Genomic DNA, 20,961 nt, shown 5'->3' on the forward strand with positions numbered 1-20,961 from the left:
TTTCTGTAAGAATTTTGATGATTTCGTGCAGAATTCTGCTGTTTTCTTGCAATTCAGCCGTAGAATCTTGGTAAAAAGTGATGATTTGGTAGATTTCGTGCTCTTCTTTGCGAATTCAAGCCAGAAAACAACGAAAATCGGCGAGAAATCGTTGTTTTGCATCGAAATGTGCGGTTTTCTGTAAGAATTTTGATGATTTCGTGCAGAATTCTGCTGTTTTCTTGCAATTCAGCCGTTGAATCTTGGTAAAAAGTTATGATTTTGTAGATTTCGTGCTCTTCTTTGCGAATTCAAGCCAGAAAACAACGAAAATCGGCGAGAAATCGTCGTTTTGCATCGAAATATGCGGTTTTCTCTAAGAATATTGACGATTTCGTGCAGAATTCTGCTGTTTACTTGCAATTCAGCCGTTGAATCTTGGTAAAAAGTCATGATTTTGTAGATTTCGTGCTCTTCTTTGCGAATTCAAGATAGAAAACAACGAAAATCAGCGAGAAATCGTCGTTTTGCATCGTAATATGCGGTTTTCTCTAAGAATTTTGATGATTTCGTGCAGAATTCTGCTGTTTTCTTGCAATTCAGCCGTTGAATCTTGGTAAAAAGTCATGATTTTGTAGATTTCGTGCTCTTCTTTGCAAATTCATGCCAGAAAACAACGAAAATCGGCGAGAAATCGTCGTTTTGCATCGAAATATGCGGTTTTCTGTAAGAATTTTGATGATTTCGTGCAGAATTCTGCTGTTTTCTTGCAATTCAGCCGTAGAATCTTGGTAAAAAGTGATGATTTTGTACATTTCGTGCTCTTCTTTGCGAATTCAAGCCAGAAAACAACGAAAATCGGCGAGAAATCGTTGTTTTGCATCGAAATGTGCGGTTTTCTGTAAGAATTTTGATGATTTCGTGCAGAATTCTGCTGTTTTCTTGCAATTCAGCCGTTGAATCTTGGTAAAAAGTTATGATTTTGTAGATTTCGTGCTCTTCTTTGCGAATTCAAGCCAGAAAACAACGAAAATCGGCGGGAAATCGTCGTTTTGCATCGAAATATGCGGTTTTCTCTAAGAATATTGACGATTTCGTGCAGAATTCTGCTGTTTACTTGCAATTCAGCCGTTGAATCTTGGTAAAAAGTCATGATTTTGTAGATTTCGTGCTCTTCTTTGCGAATTCAAGATAGAAAACAACGAAAATCAGCGAGAAATCGTCGTTTTGCATCGAAATATGCGGTTTTCTCTAAGAATTTTGATGATTTCGTGCAGAATTCTGCTGTTTTCTTGCAATTCAGCCGTTGAATCTTGGTAAAAAGTCATGATTTTGTAGATTTCGTGCTCTTCTTTGCAAATTCATGCCAGAAAACAACGAAAATCGGCGAGAAATCGTCGTTTTGCATCGAAATATGCGGTTTTCTGTAAGAATTTTGATGATTTCGAGCAGAATTCTGCTGTTTTCATGCAATTCAGCCGTTGAATCTTGGTAAAAAGTCATGATTTTGTACATTTCGTGCTCTTCTTTGCGAATTCGAGCGAGAAAACAACGAAAATCAGCGAGAAATCGTCGTTTTGCATCGAAATATGCGGTTTTCTCTAAGAATTTTGATGATTTCGTGCAGAATTCTGCTGTTTTCTTGCAATTCAGCCGTTGAATCTTGGTAAAAAGTCATGATTTTGTAGATTTCGTGCTCTTCTTTGCAAATTCATGCCAGAAAACAACGAAAATCGGCGAGAAATCGTCGTTTTGCATCGAAATATGCGGTTTTCTGTAAGAATTTTGATGATTTCGTGCAGAATTCTGCTGTTTTCTTGCAATTCAGCCGTTGAATCTTGGTAAAAAGTCATGATTTTGTAGATTTCGTGCTCTTTTTTGCAAATTCATGCCAGAAAACAACGAAAATCGGCGAGAAATCGTCGTTTTGCATCGAAATATGCGGTTTTTCTGTAAGAATTTTGATGATTTCGAGCAGAATTCTGCTGTTTTCTTGCAATTCAGCCGTTGAATCTTGGTAAAAAGTCATGATTTTGTAGATTTCGTGCTCTTCTTTACGAATTCAAGCCAGAAAACAACGAAAATCGGTGAGAAATCGTCGATTTGCATCGAAAAATGCGGTTTTCTGTAAGAATTTTGATGATTTCGTGCAGAGTTCTGCTGTTTTCTTGCAATTCAGCCGTTGAATCTTGGTAAAAAGTCATGATTTTGTAGATTTCGTGCTCTTCTTTGCAAATTCATGCCAGAAAACAACGAAAATCGGCGAGAAATCGTCGTTTTGCATCGAAATATGCGGTTTTCTGTAAGAATTTTGATGATTTCGTGCAGAATTCTGCTGTTTTCTTGCAATTCAGCAGTTGAATCTTTGTAAAAAGTCATGATTTTGTAGATTTCGTGCTCTTCTTTGCAAATTCATGCCTGAAAACAACGAAAATCGCCGAGAAATCGTCGTTTTGCATCGAAATATGCGGTTTTCTGTAAGAATTTTGATGATTTCGTGCAGAATTCTGGTGATTTCTTGCAATTCAGCCGTTGAATCTTGGTAAAAAGTCATGATTTTGTAGATTTCGTGCTCTTCTTTGCGAATTCAAGCCAGAAAACAACGAAAATCGGCGAGAAATCGTCGATTTGCATCGAAAAATGCGGTTTTCTGTAAGAATTTTGATGATTTCGTGCAGAAATCTGCGGTTTTCTTGCAATTCAGCTGTTGAATCTTGGTAAAAAGTCATGATTTTGTAGATTTCGTGCTCTTCTTTGCGAATTCAAGCCAGAAAACAACGAAAATCGGCGAGAAATCGTCGTTTTGCATCGAATTATGCGGTTTTCTGTAAGAATTTTGATGATTTCGTGCAGAATTCTGCTGTTTTCTTGCAATTCAGCCGTTGAATCTTGGTAAAAAGTCATGATTTTGTAGATTTCGTGCTATTCTTTGCGAATTCAAGCCAGAAAACAACGAAAATCGGCGAGAAATAATCGTTTTGCATCGAAATATGCGGTTTTCTGTAAGAATTTTGATGATTTCGTGCAAAATTCTGCTGTTTTCTTGCAATTCAGCCGTTGAATCTTGGAAAAAAGTCATGATTTTGTAGATCTCGTGCTCTTCTTGGCGAATTCAAGATAGAAAACAACGAAAATCGGCGAGATATCGTTGTTTTGCATCGAAATATGCAGTTTTCTCTAAGAATTTTCATGATTTCGTGCAGAATTCTGCTGTTTTCTTGCAATTCAGCCGTTGAATCTTGGTAAAAAGTCATGATTTTGTAGATTTCGTGCTCTTCTTTGCGAATTCAAGCCAGAAAACAACGAAAATCGGCGAGAAATCGTCGTTTTGCATCGAAATATGCTGTTTTCTGTAAGAATTTTGATGATTTCGTGTAGAATTCTGCTGTTTTCTTGCAATTCAGCCGTAGAATCTTGGTAAAAAGTGATGATTTTGTAGATTTCGTTCTCTTCTTTGCGAATTCACGCCAGAAAACAACGAAAATCGGCGAGAAATCGTTGTTATGCGTCGAAATATGCGGTTTTCTGTAAGAATTTTGATGATTTCGTGCAGAATTCTGCTGTTTTCTTGCAATTCAGCCGTAGAATCTTGGTAAAAAGTGATGATTTTGTAGATTTCGTGCTCTTCTTTGCGAATTCAAGCCAGAAAACAACGAAAATCGGCGAGAAATCGTTGTTTTGCATCGAAATATGCGGTTTTCTGTAAGAATTTTGATGATTTCGTGCAGAATTCTGCTGTTTTCTTGCAATTCAGCCGCTGAATCTTGGTAAAAAGTTATGATTTTGTAGATTTCGTGCTCTTCTTTGCGAATTCAAGCCAGAAAACTACGAAAATCGGCGAGAAATCGTCGTTTTGCATCGAAAAATGCGGTTTTCTGTAAGAATTTTGATGATTTCGTGCAGAATTCTGCTGTTTTCTTGCAATTCAGCCGTTGAATCTTGGTAAAAAGTCATGATTTTGTAGATTTCGTGCTCTTCTTTGCGAATTCAAGCCAGAAAACAACGAAAATCGGCGAGAAATCGTCGTTTTGCATCGAAATATGCGGTTTTCTCTAAGAATTTTGATGATTTCGTGCAGAATTCTGCTGTTTTCTTGCAATTCAGCCGTTGAATCTTGGTAAAAAGTGATGATTTTGTAGATTTCGTGCTCTTCTTTGCGAATTCAAGCCAGAAAACAACGAAAATCGCCGAGAAATCGTCGTTTTGCATTGAAATATGCGGTTTTCTCTAAGAATTTTGATGATTTCGTGCAGAATTCTGCTGTTTTCTTGCAATTCAGCCGTTGAATCTTGGTAAAAAGTCATGATTTTGTAGATTTCGTGCTCTTCTTTGCAAATTCATGCCAGAAAACAACGAAAATCGGCGAGAAATCGTCGTTTTGCATCGAAAAATGCGGTTTTCTGTAAGAATTTTGATGATTTCGTGCAGAATGCTGCTGTTTTCTTGCAATTCAGCCGTAGAATCTTGGTAAAAAGTGATGATTTTGTAGATTTCGTGCTCTTCTTTGCGAATTCAAGCCAGAAAACAACGAAAATCGTCGAGAAATTGTCGTTTTGCATCGAAATATGCGGTTTTCTGTAAGAATTTTGATGATTTCGTGCAGAATTCTGCTGTTTTCTTGCAATTCAGCCGTAGAATCTTGGTAAAAAGTGATGATTTGGTAGATTTCGTGCTCTTCTTTGCGAATTCAAGCCAGAAAACAACGAAAATCGGCGAGAAATCGTTGTTTTGCATCGAAATGTGCGGTTTTCTGTAAGAATTTTGATGATTTCGTGCAGAATTCTGCTGTTTTCTTGCAATTCAGCCGTTGAATCTTGGTAAAAAGTTATGATTTTGTAGATTTCGTGCTCTTCTTTGCGAATTCAAGCCAGAAAACAACGAAAATCGGCGAGAAATCGTCGTTTTGCATCGAAATATGCGGTTTTCTCTAAGAATATTGACGATTTCGTGCAGAATTCTGCTGTTTACTTGCAATTCAGCCGTTGAATCTTGGTAAAAAGTCATGATTTTGTAGATTTCGTGCTCTTCTTTGCGAATTCAAGATAGAAAACAACGAAAATCAGCGAGAAATCGTCGTTTTGCATCGTAATATGCGGTTTTCTCTAAGAATTTTGATGATTTCGTGCAGAATTCTGCTGTTTTCTTGCAATTCAGCCGTTGAATCTTGGTAAAAAGTCATGATTTTGTAGATTTCGTGCTCTTCTTTGCAAATTCATGCCAGAAAACAACGAAAATCGGCGAGAAATCGTCGTTTTGCATCGAAATATGCGGTTTTCTGTAAGAATTTTGATGATTTCGTGCAGAATTCTGCTGTTTTCTTGCAATTCAGCCGTAGAATCTTGGTAAAAAGTGATGATTTTGTACATTTCGTGCTCTTCTTTGCGAATTCAAGCCAGAAAACAACGAAAATCGGCGAGAAATCGTTGTTTTGCATCGAAATGTGCGGTTTTCTGTAAGAATTTTGATGATTTCGTGCAGAATTCTGCTGTTTTCTTGCAATTCAGCCGTTGAATCTTGGTAAAAAGTTATGATTTTGTAGATTTCGTGCTCTTCTTTGCGAATTCAAGCCAGAAAACAACGAAAATCGGCGAGAAATCGTCGTTTTGCATCGAAATATGCGGTTTTCTCTAAGAATATTGACGATTTCGTGCAGAATTCTGCTGTTTACTTGCAATTCAGCCGTTGAATCTTGGTAAAAAGTCATGATTTTGTAGATTTCGTGCTCTTCTTTGCGAATTCAAGATAGAAAACAACGAAAATCAGCGAGAAATCGTCGTTTTGCATCGAAATATGCGGTTTTCTCTAAGAATTTTGATGATTTCGTGCAGAATTCTGCTGTTTTCTTGCAATTCAGCCGTTGAATCTTGGACAAAAGTCATGATTTTGTAGATTTCGTGCTCTTCTTTGCAAATTCATGCCAGAAAACAACGAAAATCGGCGAGAAATCGTCGTTTTGCATCGAAATATGCGGTTTTCTGTAAGAATTTTGATGATTTCGAGCAGAATTCTGCTGTTTTCATGCAATTCAGCCGTTGAATCTTGGTAAAAAGTCATGATTTTGTACATTTCGTGCTCTTCTTTGCGAATTCGAGCGAGAAAACAACGAAAATCAGCGAGAAATCGTCGTTTTGCATCGAAATATGCGGTTTTCTCTAAGAATTTTGATGATTTCGTGCAGAATTCTGCTGTTTTCTTGCAATTCAGCCGTTGAATCTTGGTAAAAAGTCATGATTTTGTAGATTTCGTGCTCTTCTTTGCAAATTCATGCCAGAAAACAACGAAAATCGGCGAGAAATCGTCGTTTTGCATCGAAATATGCGGTTTTCTGTAAGAATTTTGATGATTTCGTGCAGAATTCTGCTGTTTTCTTGCAATTCAGCCGTTGAATCTTGGTAAAAAGTCATGATTTTGTAGATTTCGTGCTCTTTTTTGCAAATTCATGCCAGAAAACAACGAAAATCGGCGAGAAATCGTCGTTTTGCATCGAAATATGCGGTTTTCTGTAAGAATTTTGATGATTTCGAGCAGAATTCTGCTGTTTTCTTGCAATTCAGCCGTTGAATCTTGGTAAAAAGTCATGATTTTGTAGATTTCGTGCTCTTCTTTACGAATTCAAGCCAGAAAACAACGAAAATCGGTGAGAAATCGTCGATTTGCATCGAAAAATGCGGTTTTCTGTAAGAATTTTGATGATTTCGTGCAGAGTTCTGCTGTTTTCTTGCAATTCAGCCGTTGAATCTTGGTAAAAAGTCATGATTTTGTAGATTTCGTGCTCTTCTTTGCAAATTCATGCCAGAAAACAACGAAAATCGGCGAGAAATCGTCGTTTTGCATCGAAATATGCGGTTTTCTGTAAGAATTTTGATGATTTCGTGCAGAATTCTGCTGTTTTCTTGCAATTCAGCCGTTGAATCTTGGTAAAAAGTCATGATTTTGTAGATTTCGTGCTCTTCTTTGCGAATTCAAGCGAGAAAACAACGAAAATCGGCGAGAAATCGTTGTTTTGCATCGAAATATGCGGTTTTCTGTAAGAATTTTGATGATTTCGTGCAGAATTCTGCTGTTTTCTTGCAATTCAGCTGTTGAATCTAGGTAAAAAGTCATGATTTTGTAGATTTCGTGCTCTTCTTGGCGAATTCAAGATAGAAAACAACGAAAATCGGCGAGAAATCGTTGTTTTGCATCGAAATATGCAGTTTTCTCTAAGAATTTTGACCATTTCGGGCAGAATTCTGCTGTTTTCTTGCAATTCAGCCGTTGAATCTTGGTAAAAAGTCATGATTTTGTAGATTTCGTGCTCTTCTTTGCGAGTTCAAGCCAGAAAACAACGAAAATCGGCGAGAAATCGTCGTTTTGCATCGAAATATGCGGTTTTCTGTAAGAATTTTGATGATTTCGTGCAGAATTCTGCTGTTCAGCCGTAGACTCTTGGTAAAAAGTGATGATTTTGTAGATTTCGTGCTTTTCTTTGCAAATTCAAGCCAGAAAACAACGAAAATCGGCGAGAAATCGTTGTTTTGCACCGAAATATGCGGTTTTCTGTAAGAATTTTGATGATTTCGTGCAGAATTCTGCTGTTTTCTTGCAATTCAGCGGTTGAATCTTGGTAAAAAGTCATGATTTTGTAGATTTCGTGCTCTTCTTTACGAATTCAAGCCAGAAAACAACGAAAATCGGTGAGAAATCGTCGATTTGCATTGAAAAATGCGGTTTTCTGTAAGAATTTTGATGATTTCGTGCAGAATTCTGCTGTTTTCTTGCAATTCAGCCGTTGAATCTTGGTAAAAAGTGATGATTTTGTAGATTTCGTGCTCTTCTTTGCGAATTCAAGCCAGAAAACAACGAAAATCGGCGAGAAATCGTCGTTTTGCATCGAAATATGCGGTTTTGTCTAAGAATTTTGATGATTTCGTGCAGAATTCTGCTGTTTTCTTGCAATTCAGCCGTTGAATCTTGGTACAAAGTGATGATTTTGTAGATTTCGTGCTCTTCTTTGCGAATTCAAGATAGAAAACAACGAAAATCAGCGAGAAATCGTCGTTTTGCATCGAAATATGCGGTTTTCTCTAAGAATTTTGATGATTTCGTGCAGAATTCTGCTGTTTTCTTGCAATTCAGCCGTTGAATCTTGGTAAAAAGTCATGATTTTGTAGATTTCGTGCTCTTCTTTGCGAATTCAAGCCAGAAAACAACGAAAATCGGCGAGAAATCGTCGTTTTGCATCGAAATATGCGGTTTTCTGTAAGAATTTTGATGATTTCGTGCAGAATTCTGCTGTTTTCTTGCAATTCAGCCGTTGAATCTTGGTAAAAAGTCATGATTTTGTAGATTTCGTGCTCTTCTTTGCGAATTCAAGCCAGAAAACAACGAAAATCGGCGAGAAATCGTCGTTTTGCATCGAAATATGCGGTTTTCTGTAAGAATTTTGATGATTTCGTGCAGAATTCTGCTGTTTTCTTGCAATTCAGCCGTTGAATCTAGGTAAAAAGTCATGATTTTGTAGATTTCGTGCTCTTCTTGGCGAATTCAAGATAGAAAACAACGAAAATCGGCGAGAAATCGTTGTTTTGCATCGAAATATGCAGTTTTCTCTAAGAATTTTGATGGTTTCGTGCAGAATTCTGCTGTTTTCTTGCAATTCAGCCGTTGAATCTTGGTAAAAAGTGATGATTTTGTAGATTTCGTGCTCTTCTTTGCGAATTCAAGCCAGAAAACAACGAAAATCGGCGAGAAATCGTCGTTTTGCATCGAAATATGCGGTTTTCTGTAAGAATTTTGATGATTTCGTGCAGAATTCTGCTGTTTTCTTGCAATTCAGCCGTTGAATCTAGGTAAAAAGTCATGATTTTGTAGATTTCGTGCTCTTCTTGGCGAATTCAAGATAGAAAACAACGAAAATCGGCGAGAAATCGTTGTTTTGCATCGAAATATGCGGTTTTCTGTAAGAATTTTGATGATTTCGTGCAGAATTCTGCTGTTTTCTTGCAATTCAGCCGTAGAATCTTGGTAAAAAGTGATGATTTTGTAGATTTCGTGCTCTTCTTTGCGAATTCAAGCCAGAAAACAACGAAAATCGGCGAGAAATCGTTGTTTTGCATCGAAATATGCGGTTTTCTCTAAGAATTTTGACGATTTCGTGCAGAATTCTGCTGTTTTCTTGCAATTCAGCAGTTGAATCTTGGTAAAAAGTCATGATTTTGTAGATTTCGTGCTCTTCTTTGCAAATTCATGCCAGAAAACAACGAAAATCGCCGAGAAATCGTCGTTTTGCATCGAAATATGCGGTTTTCTGTAAGAATTTTGATGATTTCGTGCAGAATTCTGCTGTTTTCTTGCATTTCAGCCGTTGAATCTTGGTAAAAAGTCATGATTTTGTAGATTTCGTGCTCTTCTTTGCGAATTCAAGCCAGAAAACAACGAAAATCGGCGAGAAATCGTCGTTTTGCATCGAATAATGCGGTTTTCTGTAAGAATTTTGATGATTTCGAGCAGAATTCTGCTGTTTTCTTGCAATTCAGCCGTTGAATCTTGGTAAAAAGTCATGATTTTGTAGATTTCGTGCTATTCTTTGCGAATTCAAGCCAGAAAACAACGAAAATCGGCGAGAAATAATCGTTTTGCATCGAAATATGCGGTTTTCTGTAAGAATTTTGATGATTTCGTGCAAAATTCTGCTGTTTTCTTGCAATTCAGCCGTTGAATCTTGGTAAAAAGTCATGATTTTGTAGATTTCGTGCTCTTCTTTGCGAGTTCAAGCCAGAAAACAACGAAAATCGGCGAGAAATCGTCGTTTTGCATCGAAATATGCGGTTTTCTGTAAGAATTTTGATGATTTCGTGCAGAATTCTGCTGTTCAGCCGTAGACTCTTGGTAAAAAGTGATGATTTTGTAGATTTCGTGCTTTTCTTTGCAAATTCAAGCCAGAAAACAACGAAAATCGGCGAGAAATCGTTGTTTTGCACCGAAATATGCGGTTTTCTGTAAGAATTTTGATGATTTCGTGCAGAATTCTGCTGTTTTCTTGCAATTCAGCGGTTGAATCTTGGTAAAAAGTCATGATTTTGTAGATTTCGTGCTCTTCTTTACGAATTCAAGCCAGAAAACAACGAAAATCGGTGAGAAATCGTCGATTTGCATTGAAAAATGCGGTTTTCTGTAAGAATTTTGATGATTTCGTGCAGAATTCTGCTGTTTTCTTGCAATTCAGCCGTTGAATCTTGGTAAAAAGTGATGATTTTGTAGATTTCGTGCTCTTCTTTGCGAATTCAAGCCAGAAAACAACGAAAATCGGCGAGAAATCGTCGTTTTGCATCGAAATATGCGGTTTTGTCTAAGAATTTTGATGATTTCGTGCAGAATTCTGCTGTTTTCTTGCAATTCAGCCGTTGAATCTTGGTACAAAGTGATGATTTTGTAGATTTCGTGCTCTTCTTTGCGAATTCAAGATAGAAAACAACGAAAATCAGCGAGAAATCGTCGTTTTGCATCGAAATATGCGGTTTTCTCTAAGAATTTTGATGATTTCGTGCAGAATTCTGCTGTTTTCTTGCAATTCAGCCGTTGAATCTTGGTAAAAAGTCATGATTTTGTAGATTTCGTGCTCTTCTTTGCGAATTCAAGCCAGAAAACAACGAAAATCGGCGAGAAATCGTCGTTTTGCATCGAAATATGCGGTTTTCTGTAAGAATTTTGATGATTTCGTGCAGAATTCTGCTGTTTTCTTGCAATTCAGCCGTTGAATCTTGGTAAAAAGTCATGATTTTGTAGATTTCGTGCTCTTCTTTGCGAATTCAAGCCAGAAAACAACGAAAATCGGCGAGAAATCGTCGTTTTGCATCGAAATATGCGGTTTTCTGTAAGAATTTTGATGATTTCGTGCAGAATTCTGCTGTTTTCTTGCAATTCAGCCGTTGAATCTAGGTAAAAAGTCATGATTTTGTAGATTTCGTGCTCTTCTTGGCGAATTCAAGATAGAAAACAACGAAAATCGGCGAGAAATCGTTGTTTTGCATCGAAATATGCAGTTTTCTCTAAGAATTTTGATGGTTTCGTGCAGAATTCTGCTGTTTTCTTGCAATTCAGCCGTTGAATCTTGGTAAAAAGTGATGATTTTGTAGATTTCGTGCTCTTCTTTGCGAATTCAAGCCAGAAAACAACGAAAATCGGCGAGAAATCGTCGTTTTGCATCGAAATATGCGGTTTTCTGTAAGAATTTTGATGATTTCGTGCAGAATTCTGCTGTTTTCTTGCAATTCAGCCGTTGAATCTAGGTAAAAAGTCATGATTTTGTAGATTTCGTGCTCTTCTTGGCGAATTCAAGATAGAAAACAACGAAAATCGGCGAGAAATCGTTGTTTTGCATCGAAATATGCGGTTTTCTGTAAGAATTTTGATGATTTCGTGCAGAATTCTGCTGTTTTCTTGCAATTCAGCCGTAGAATCTTGGTAAAAAGTGATGATTTTGTAGATTTCGTGCTCTTCTTTGCGAATTCAAGCCAGAAAACAACGAAAATCGGCGAGAAATCGTTGTTTTGCATCGAAATATGCGGTTTTCTCTAAGAATTTTGACGATTTCGTGCAGAATTCTGCTGTTTTCTTGCAATTCAGCAGTTGAATCTTGGTAAAAAGTCATGATTTTGTAGATTTCGTGCTCTTCTTTGCAAATTCATGCCAGAAAACAACGAAAATCGCCGAGAAATCGTCGTTTTGCATCGAAATATGCGGTTTTCTGTAAGAATTTTGATGATTTCGTGCAGAATTCTGCTGTTTTCTTGCATTTCAGCCGTTGAATCTTGGTAAAAAGTCATGATTTTGTAGATTTCGTGCTCTTCTTTGCGAATTCAAGCCAGAAAACAACGAAAATCGGCGAGAAATCGTCGTTTTGCATCGAATAATGCGGTTTTCTGTAAGAATTTTGATGATTTCGAGCAGAATTCTGCTGTTTTCTTGCAATTCAGCCGTTGAATCTTGGTAAAAAGTCATGATTTTGTAGATTTCGTGCTATTCTTTGCGAATTCAAGCCAGAAAACAACGAAAATCGGCGAGAAATAATCGTTTTGCATCGAAATATGCGGTTTTCTGTAAGAATTTTGATGATTTCGTGCAAAATTCTGCTGTTTTCTTGCAATTCAGCCGTTGAATCTTGGAAAAAAGTCATGATTTTGTAGATTTCGTGCTCTTCTTTGCGAATTCAAGCCAGAAAACCACGAAAATCGGCGAGAAATCGTCGTTTTGCATCGAAATATGCGGTTTTCTCTAAGAATTTTGATGATTTCGTGAAGAATTTTGATGATTTCGTGCAGAATTCTGCTGTTTTCTTGCAATTCAGCTGTTGAATCTTGGTAAAAAGTGATGATTTTGTAGATTTCGTGCCCTTCTTTGCGAATTCAAGCCAGAAAACAACGAAAATCGGCGAGAAATCGTCGTTTTGCATCGAAATATGCGGTTTTCTCTAAGAATTTTGACGATTTCGTGCAGAATTCTGCTGTTTTCTTGCAATTCAGCCGTTGAATCTTGGTAAAAAGTCATGATTTTGTAGATCTCGTGCTCTTCTTGGCGAATTCAAGATAGAAAACAACGAAAATCGGCGAGAAATCGTTGTTTTGCATCGAAATATGCAGTTTTCTCTAAGAATTTTCATGATTTCGTGCAGAATTCTGCTGTTTTCTTGCAATTCAGCCGTTGAATCTTGGTAAAAAGTCATGATTTTGTAGATTTCGTGCTCTTCTTTGCGAATTCAAGCCAGAAAACAACGAAAATCGGCGAGAAATCGTCGTTTTGCATCGAAATATGCGGTTTTCTGTAAGAATTTTGATGATTTCGTGTAGAATTCTGCTGTTTTCTTGCAATTCAGCCGTAGAATCTTGGTAAAAAGTGATGATTTTGTAGATTTCGTTCTCTTCTTTGCGAATTCAAGCCAGAAAGCAACGAAAATCGGCGAGAAATCGTTGTTTTGCATCGAAATATGCGGTTTTCTGTAAGAATTTTGATGATTTCGTGCAGAATTCTGCTGTTTTCTTGCAGTTCAGCCGTTGAATCTTGGTAAAAAGTTATGATTTTGTAGATTTCGTGCTCTTCTTTGCGAATTCAAGCCAGAAAACAACGAAAATCGGCGAGAAATCGTCGTTTTGCATCGAAATATGCGGTTTTCTGTAAGAATTTTGATGATTTTGAACAGAATTCTGCTGTTTTCTTGCAATTCAGCCGTAGAATCTTGGTAAAAAGTGATGATTTTGTTGATTTCGTGCTCTTCTTTGCGAATTCAAGCCAGAAAACAACGAAAATCGGCGAGAAATCGTTGTTTTGCATCGAAATATGCGGTTTTCTGTAAGAATTTTGATGATTTCGTGCAGAATTCTGCTGTTTTTTTGCAATTCAGCCGCTGAATCTTGGTAAAAAGTTATGATTTTGTAGATTTCGTGCTCTTCTTTGCGAATTCAAGCCAGAAAACAACGAAAATCGGCGAGAAATCGTCGTTTTGCATCGAAAAATGCGGTTTTCTGTAAGAATTTTGATGATTTCGTGCAGAATTCTGCTGTTTTCTTGCAATTCAGCCGTTGAATCTTGGTAAAAAGTCATGATTTTGTAGATTTCGTGCTCTTCTTTGCGAATTCAAGCCAGAAAACAACGAAAATCGGCGAGAATTCGTCGTTTTGCATCGAAATATGCGGTTTTCTCTAAGAATTTTGATGATTTCGTGCAGAATTCTGCTGTTTTCTTGCAATTCAGCCGTTGAATCTTGGTAAAAAGTGATGATTTTGTAGATTTCGTGCTCTTCTTTGCGAATTTAAGCCAGAAAACAACGAAAATCGTCGAGAAATCGTCGTTTTGCATCGAAATATGCGGTTTTCTCCAAGAATTTTGATAATTTCGTGCAGAATTCTGCTGTTTTCTTGCAATTCAGCCGTTGAATCTTGGTAAAAAGTGATGAATTTGTAGATTTCGTGCTCTTCTTTGCGAATTCAAGCCAGAAAACAACGAAAATCGGCGAGAAATCGTCGTTTTGCATCGAAAAATGCGGTTTTCTGTAAGAATTTTGATGATTTCGTGCAGAATTCTGCTGTTTTCTTGCAATTCAGCCGTAGAATCTTGGTAAAAAGTGATGATTTTGTAGATTTCGTGCTCTTCTTTGCGAATTCAAGCCAGAAAACAACGAAAATCGGCGAGAAATCGTTGTTATGCGTCGAAATATGCGGTTTTCTGTAAGAATTTTGATGATTTCGTGCAGAATTCTGCTGTTTTCTTGCAATTCAGTCGTAGAATCTTGGTAAAAAGTGATGATTTTGTAGATTTCCTGCTCTTCTTTGCGAATTCAAGCCAGAAAACAACGAAAATCGGCGAGAAATCGTTGTTTTGCATCGAAATATGCGGTTTTCTGTAAGAATTTTGATGATTTCGTGCAGAATTCTGCTGTTTTCTTGCAATTCAGCCGTTGAATCTTGGTAAAAAGTTATGATTTTGTAGATTTCGTGCTCTTCTTTGCGAATTCAAGCCAGAAAACAACGAAAATCGGCGAGAAATCGTCGTTTTGCATCGAAATATGCGGTTTTCTCTAAGAATTTTGACGATTTCGTGCAGAATTCTGCTGTTTACTTGCAATTCAGCCGTTGAATCTTTACAGAAAACCGCATATTTCGATGCAAAGCGACGATTTTTCGCCGATTTTCGTTGTTTTCTGGCTTGAATTCGCAAAGAAGAGCATGAAATCTACAAAATCATGACTTTTTACCAAGATTCAACGGCTGAATTGCAAGAAAACAGCAGAATTCTGCACGAAATCATCAAAATTCTTACAGAAAACCGCATATTTCGATGCAAAACGACGATTTCTCGCCGATTTTCGTTCTTTTCTAGCATGAATTTGCTAAGAAGAGCACGAAATCTACAAAATCATGACTTTTTACCAAGATTCAACGGCTGAATTGCAAGAAAACAGCAGAATTCTGCACGAAATCATCAAAATTCTTAGATAAAACCGCATATTTCGATGCAAAACGACGATTTCTCGCTGATTTTCGTTGTTTTCAATCTTGAATTCGCAAAGAAGAGCACAAAATCTACAAAATCATGACTTTTTACCAAGATTCAACGGCTGAATTGCAAGAAAACAGCAGAATTCTGCACGAAATCGTCGAAATTCTTAGAGAAAACCGCATATTTCGATGCAAAACGACGATTTCTCGCCGATTTTCGTTGTTTTCTGGCTTGAATTCGCAAAGAAGAGCACGAAATCTACAAAATCATTACTTTTTACCAAGATTCAACGGCTGAATTGCAAGAAAACAGCAGAATTCTGCACGAAATCGTTGAAATTCTTAGAGAAAACCGCATATTTCGATGCAAAACGACGATTTCTCGCCGATTTTCGTTGTTTTCTGGCTTGAATTCGCAAAGAAGAGCACGAAATCTACAAAATCATGACTTTTTACCAGGATTCAACGGCTGAATTGCAAGAAAACAGCAGAATTCTGCACGAAATCATCAAAATTCTTAGAGAAAACTGCATATTTCGATGCAAAACAACGATTTCTAGCCGATTTTCGTTGTTTTCTATCTTGAATTCGCCAAGAAGAGCACGAAATCTACAAAATCATAACTTTTTACATAGATTCAACGGCTGAATTGCAAGAAAACAGCAGAATTCTGCTCGAAATCATCAAAATTCTTACAGAAAACCGCATATTTCGATGCAAAACAACGATTTTTCGCCGATTTTCGTTGTTTTCAATCTTGAATTCGCCAAGAAGAGCACGAAATCTACAAAATCATGACTTTTTACCTAGATTCAACAGCTGAATTGCAAGAAAACAGCAGAATTCTGCACGAAATCATCAAAATTCTTACAGAAAACCGCATATTTCGATGCAAAACGACGATTTCTCGCCGATTTTCGTTGTTTTCTGGCTTGAATTCGCAAAGAAGAGCACAAAATCTACAAAATCATGACTTTTTACTTAGATTCAACGGCTAAATTGCAAGAAAACAGCAGAATTCTGCACGAAATCATCAAAATTCTTAGAGAAAACTGCATATTTTGATGCAAAACAACGATTTCTCGCCGATTTTCGTTGTTTTCAATCTTGAATTCGCCAAGAAGAGCACGAAATCTACAAAATCATGACTTTTTACCTAGATTCAACAGCTGAATTGCAAGAAAACAGCAGAATTCTGCACGAAATCATCAAAATTCTAAGAGAAAACCGCATATTTCGATGCAAAACGACGATTTCTCGCCGATTTTCGTTGTTTTCTGGCTTGAATTCGCAAAGAAGAGCACGAAATCTACAAAATCATCACTTTTTACCAAGATTCAACGGCTGAATTGCAAGAAAACAGCAGAATTCTGCACGAAATCATCAAAATTCTTAGAGAAAACCGCATATTTCGATGCAAAACGACAATTTCTCGCTGATTTTCGTTGTTTTCTATCTTGAATTCGCAAAGAAGAGCACGAAATCTACAAAATCATGACTTTTTACTAAGATTCAACGGCTGAATTGCAAGTAAACAGCAGAATTCTGCACGAAATCATCAAAATTCTTAGAGAAAACCGCATATTTCGATGCAAAACGACGATTTCTCGCCGATTTTCGTTGTTTTCTGGCTTCAATTCGCAAAGAAGAGCACGAAATCTACAAAATCATAACTTTTTACCAAGATTCAACGGCTGAATTGCAAGAAAACAGCAGAATTCTGCACGAAATCATCAAAATTCTTACAGAAAACCGCATATTTCGATGCAAAACAACGATTTCTCGCCGATTTTCGTTGTTTTCTGGCTTGAATTCGCAAAGAAGAGCTCGAAATCTACAAAATCATCACTTTTTACCAAGATTCTACGGCTGAATTGCAAGAAAACAGCAGAATTCTGCACGAAATCATCAAAATTCTTAGAGAAAACCGCATATTTCGATGCAAAACAATGATTTCTCGCTGATTTTCGTTGTTTTCTGTCTTAAATTCGCAAAGAAGAGCACGAAATCTACAAAATCATAACTTTTTACCAAGATTCAACGGCTGAATTGCAAGAAAACAGCAGAATTCTGCACGAAATCATCAAAATTCTTACAGAAAACCGCATTTTTCGATGCAAAACGACGATTTCTCGCCGATTTTCGTTGTTTTCTGGCATGAATTTGCAAAGAAGAGCACGAAATCTACAAAATCATGACTTTTTACCAAGATTCAACGGCTGAATTGCAAGAAAACAGCAGAATTCTGCACGAAATTGTCAAAATTCTTAGAGAAAACCGCATATTTCGATGCAAAACGACGATTTCTCGCCGATTTTCGTTGTTTTCTGGCTTGAATTCGCAAAGAAGAGCACGAAATCTACAAAATCATCACTTTTTACCAAGATTCAACGGCTGAATTGCAAGAAAACAGCAGAATTCTGCGCGAAATCATCAAAATTCTTACAGAAAACCGCATATTTCGATGCAAAACAACGATTTCTCGCCGATTTTCGTTGTTTTCTGGCTTGAATTCGCAAAGAAGAGCACGAAATCTACAAAATCATCACTTTTTACCAAGATTTTACGGCTGAATTGCAAGAAAACAGCAGAATTCTGCACGAAATCATCAAAATTTTTACAGAAAATCGCATATTTCGACGCATAACAACGATTTCTCGCCGATTTTCGTTGTTTTCTGGCTTGAATTCGCAAAGAGGAGCACGAAATCTACAAAATCATCACTTTTTACCAAGATTCTACGGCTGAATTGCAAGAAAACAGCAGAATTCTGCACGAAATCATCAAAATTCTTACAGAAAACCGCATATTTTGATGCAAAACGACGATTTCTCGCCGATTTTCGTTGTTTTCTGGCTTGAATTTGCAAAGAAGGGCACGAAATCTACAAAATCATGACTTTTTACCAAGATTCAACGGCTGAATTGCAAGAAAACAGCAGAATTCTGCACGAAATCATCAAAATTCTTAGAGAAAACCGCATATTTCGATGCAAAACGACGATTTCTCGCCGATTTTTGTTGTTTTCTGGCTTGAATTCGCAAAGAAGAGCACGAAATCTACAAAATCATCAATTTTTACCAAGATTCAACGGCTGAATTGCAAGAAAACAGCAGAATTCTGCACGAAATCATCAAAATTCTTAGAGAAAACCGCATATTTCGATGCAAAACGACGATTTCTCGCCGACTTTCGTTGTTTTCTGGCTTGAATTCGCAAAGAAGAGCACGAAATCTACAAAATCATGACTTTTTACCAAGATTCAACGGCTGAATGCAAGAAAACAGCAGAATTCTGCACGAAATCATCAAAATTCTTACAGAAAACCGCATTTTTCGATGCAAAACGACGATTTCTCGCCGATTTTCGTTGTTTTCTGGCTTGAATTTGCAAAGAAGAGCACGAAATCTACAAAATCATCACTTTTTACCAAGATTCTACGGCTGAATTGCAAGAAAACAGCAGAATTCTGCACGAAATCATCAAAATTCTTACAGAAAACCGCATATTTTGATGCAAAACGACGATTTCTCGCCGATTTTCGTTGTTTTCTGGCTTGAATTCGCAAAGAAGAGCACGAAATCTACAAAATCATCACTTTTTACTAAGATTCTACGGCTGAATTGCAAGAAAACAGCAGAATTCTGCACGAAATCATCAAAATTCTTACAGAAAACTGCATATTTTGATGCAAAACGACGATTTCTCGACGATTTTCGTTGTTTCTGGCTTGAATTCGCAAGGAAGAGCACGAAATCTACAAAATCATCACTTTTTACCAAGATTCTACGGCTGAATTGCAAGAAAACAGCAGAATTCTGCACGAAACCATCAAAATTCTTACAGAAAACCGCATATTTCGACGCATAACAACGATTTCTCGCCGATTTTCGTTGTTTTCTGGCTTGAATTCGCAAAGAAGAGCACGAAATCTACAAAATCATCACTTTTTACCAAGATTCTACGGCTGAATTGCAAGAAAACAGCAGAATTCTGCACGAAATCATCAAAATTCTTACAGAAAACCGCATTTTTCGATGCAAAACGACGATTTCTCGCCGATTTTCGTTGTTTTCTGGCATGAATTTGCAAAGAAGAGCACGAAATCTACAAAATCATGACTTTTTACCAAGATTCAACGGCTGAATTGCAAGAAAACAGCAGAATTCTGCACGAAATTGTCAAAATTCTTAGAGAAAACCGCATATTTCGATGCAAAACGACGATTTCTCGCCGATTTTCGTTGTTTTCTGGCTTGAATTCGCAAAGAAGAGCACGAAATCTACAAAATCATCACTTTTTACCAAGATTCAACGGCTGAATTGCAAGAAAACAGCAGAATTCTGCACGAAATCATCAAAATTCTTACAGAAAACCGCATATTTCGATGCAAAACAACGATTTCTCGCCGATTTTCGTTGTTTTCTGGCTTGAATTCGCAAAGAAGAGCACGAAATCTACAAAATCATCACTTTTTACCAAGATTTTACGGCTGAATTGCAAGAAAACAGCAGAATTCTGCACGAAATCATCAAAATTTTTACAGAAAACCGCATATTTCGACGCATAACAACGATTTCTCGCCGATTTTCGTTGTTTTCTGGCTTGAATTCGCAAAGAAGAGCACGAAATCTACAAAATCATCACTTTTTACCAAGATTCTACGGCTGAATTGCAAGAAAACAGCAGAATTCTGCACGAAATCATCAAAATTCTTACAGAAAACCGCATATTTTGATGCAAAACGACGATTTCTCGCCGATTTTCGTTGTTTTCTGGCTTGAATTTGCACAGAAGGGCACGAAATCTACAAAATCATGACTTTTTACCAAGATTCAACGGCTGAATTGCAAGAAAACAGCAGAATTCTGCACGAAATCATCAAAATTCTTAGAGAAAACCGCATATTTCGATGCAAAACGACGATTTCTCGCCGATTTTTGTTGTTTTCTGGCTTGAATTCGCAAAGAATAGCACGAAATCTACAAAATCATCAATTTTTACCAAGATTCAACGGCTGAATTGCAAGAAAACAGCAGAATTCTGCACGAAATCATCAAAATTCTTAGAGAAAACCGCATATTTCGATGCAAAACGACGATTTCTAGCCGATTTTCGTTGTTTTCTGGCTTGAATTCGCAAAGAAGAGCACGAAATCTACAAAATCATGACTTTTTACCAAGATTCAACGGCTGAATGCAAGAAAACAGCAGAATTCTGCACGAAATCATCAAAATTCTTACAGAAAACCGCATTTTTCGATGCAAAACGACGATTTCTCGCCGATTTTCGTTGTTTTCTGGCTTGAATTCGCAAAGAAGAGCACGAAATCTACAAAATCATCACTTTTTACCAAGATTCTACGGCTGAATTGCAAGAAAACAGCAGAATTCTGCACGAAATCATCAAAATTCTTACAGAAAACCGCATATTTTGATGCAAAACGACGATTTCTCGCCGATTTTCGTTGTTTTCTGGCTTGAATTCGCAAAGAAGAGCACGAAATCTACAAAATCATCACTTTTTACTAAGATTCTACGGCTGAATTGCAAGAAAACAGCAGAATTCTGCACGAAATCGTCAAAATTCTTACAGAAAACCGCATATTTCGACGCATAACAACGATTTCTCGCCGATTTTCGTTGTTTTCTGGCTTGAATTCGCAAAGAAGAGCACGAAATCTACAAATTCATCACTTTTTACCAAGATTCTACGGCTGAATTGCAAGAGAACAGCAGAATTCTGCACGAAATCATCAAAATTCTTACAGAAAACCGCATATTTCGATGCAAAACGACGATTTCTCGCCGATTTTCGTTGTTTTCTGGCTTGAATTCGCAAAGAAGAGCACGAAATCTACAAAATCATGACTTTTTACCAAGATTCAACGGCTGAATTGCAAGAAAACAGCAGAATTCTGCACGAAATCATCAAAATTCTTAGAGAAAACTGCATATTTCGATGCAAAACAACGATTTCTCGCCGGTTTTCGTTGTTTTCTATCTTGAAT

The sequence above is a fragment of the Gnatocerus cornutus genome, chromosome 1 (assembly GCF_029298725.1).
Source record: "Gnatocerus cornutus isolate USDA-ARS CGAHR chromosome 1, icGnaCorn1.1, whole genome shotgun sequence".
In the NCBI taxonomy this organism is placed as follows: Eukaryota; Metazoa; Arthropoda; class Insecta; order Coleoptera; family Tenebrionidae; genus Gnatocerus; species Gnatocerus cornutus.